Raw genomic sequence first — 2,500 nt, 5'->3', positions numbered from 1 at the left:
ACTGAGGGAAGAGACGAGATACGCTGAAGGGAATGAAGAGCCGCTTTCCTGCGCGAGCTGAAGTTGCGCAAGCTTACAGGCCTTTGCACACTGAGTCCGATATTTGCATGCGAAATTTTCGCACGTTAAAAAATAAATTCGACCACACGTTATGTCAGTCACGCTTGCACACTGCCTCCGAAACTTTCGTCCGTCAGAAAAAAAAAATTGGAACAAGTTCGATTTTCTGCGTTTTTCGCATCTGTTTTTCCCGTCTACAGTGCTGATGCCCAACCTAAACTGCTGACAATGAATCGCCAGTGCTCAGATACCTACAATTATATATAGCCTAAAAATAGTATTGTATCAAAAATACTACTAATATTATTATACCACAGCTATAATTATAGCACACCAAGTCCCTGTAAACCGTGTGTGTGCGCGCGCGCGCGGATCCCTAGGATCAATTGATTCACGTAAATTGGTGGTCTTCTTTTTAATATGTGGCTCCAGTATCGCTAGCAAAGCATCAAACTGAGCCACTGACAGTTCTAAAGTAAACTTTGGATCGGTGTTGATAATCCCGCAGATCCTTGATGACGAGGTGGAACTCTCCGTCCTCTCTACGCGATCGCAGGAGTGGATGATGGACCCAATATTTCCTCTTTCTTTTTCTCTTTTTAAGAAGAGAGAGGACAAAAAAAACATCCTCACTACTTGAAGACGGCATTTTGTATTGTTTTGCGTTTTTTTTTTCGTAACGCATTCATTAATACGCATCGGACTCAGTGTGCAAGCTCTCTGTGCGTGACGAATTTTAAGGATCAATAATACGAAAAACCGCATGCGAAAATTTCGGACTCAGTGTGCGAAGGCTTTACCTCTCCGCATGCACAAGTGTAGATAATGAGCGTTTGTTCAGCTCAGCTTCTCACGTGTTGGATCGGATGAGAACAAAACAGACTAACTTGTGAAAAAGCCGAAATGCTTCTTTTTGTAGCCTAAAGAAGAACATGCTGCACTTTAGAAATGAAATACTATCAGTTCTGTAGCCTATAGGATGATCATTTATATTTGGTAACACTTTAGAATAATGGTCATTAGTAACTTCATTAGTAACTTCATTAGTTAACATTAACTAATAATGAACTGCACTTATAAAGCGTTTATTAATCTTTATTAATGTTAGTTTCAACATTTACTAATGCATTATTAAAATCTTGTTAACATTAGTTAATGCACTGTGATGTTTATATTAACTAACGTTAACAAAGATGAACAAATACAGTAACAAATGCACTGCTCATAGTTAGTTCATGTGAGTTAATACTTTAGAGTAATGGTCATTAGTTAACATTAGTTAAAGTGTTACCTTTTATTTTACCTTAAAATGACATTGACTTAATTTGATTTAAAAAGCACCTGCTGTAGCATCTTAGTTTTTTTTCGTTGCACTAAACATTATTTGATTTAACATTTTGGAACAATATACTTTGGTTTTATTGAATTTCACTGGTAAAGACTTTTTTTCTTTACACTGAATTTAAAAACAAATGCTGATTTAAGTAACATCTTTGTTTGGATTGCAGAATATGCAGTTGTTGCCTTTAATTTCACCTTTCAGCCTTTTCATTTCCAATTAATTTCAGATTGTGGACTTGTTTTCATTAGCCAAAAGCCTGTTAAATACCAAATAAACATCTTGTTCATGTATGCTTTCATTCTTTTATTGTGTAAAAAAAAAAAAAAAAATTCGGTATCGGAATCGGCCATGTAAAATCATGATTGGTTCATCACTAGTTTTTATGGATGGATGGATGGATTTGAGAATGTGATATGGTTTAGTGTGAATATCTTGTCTGACGTTCTGCATGTTTTGTATGGAGTACAGCAGAGCTTCCAGTTTCTTAATAAATGTTTTTCTGCAAACTGTTATATCGTCCCCTTGGAATTATAAGTTGAGTAGCCTATATTTTGGAAGTTTTATTTCGAAAATAAAAAGGTTCTTTCTACAGTCGAATGGAACGCAAAAAATAAAATGTTATTTCCGCCAAAATAAAAGCTCTGTTTAATGTTAGAAAAAAATCTAAATTTCTTGTCTCTTCTGCTCACCAAGGATGCATATTTTTGATCAAAAATACAGTAAAAACGGTGATATTGTGAAATATTATTATAATGTAAAATCTGTTATATATGTGAATATAGTAAAGTGATTTATTCCTGTGATCAAAGCTGAATTTATCATCATTACTCCAGTCTTCAGTGTCACATGATCCTTCAGAATTCATTCTGATATGAGGATTTGATGCTCAAGAAACATTTATGATTATTATCAATGGTGAAAACAGTTGTGTACAATATTTTTAGGCTTTTTTGAAAGCTTTTTATTTCAGAGAAATGGTGTTCTTTTGAACCTCCTATTCATCAAAGAATCCTGGGGAAAAGTGAGCATATTCAGAGACTAACTTACATTTTTTATTTTTTTTAAGTACATATCCCAGTCTGAACTGTAGTACAGTAA

The 2,500-nt window shown here is 34.5% G+C and overlaps 1 protein-coding gene across 1 annotated transcript in view; it reads right to left on the bottom strand.

Annotated features, from left to right (window-relative positions):
* tusc2a (tumor suppressor 2, mitochondrial calcium regulator a) overlaps positions 1-2,500 on the bottom strand; it is a 17,954-nt gene that overhangs the window by 11,139 nt on the left and 4,315 nt on the right. The gene's annotated exons all lie outside the window — the stretch shown is intronic.

The sequence above is a fragment of the Gobio gobio genome, assembly GCF_949357685.1.
Source record: "Gobio gobio genome assembly, chromosome: 17".
NCBI lineage: Eukaryota > Metazoa > Chordata > Actinopteri > Cypriniformes > Gobionidae > Gobio > Gobio gobio.
The sequence above is the reverse complement of the archived record's forward strand: the minus strand, read 5'-3'. Positions and strand labels throughout refer to the sequence as shown.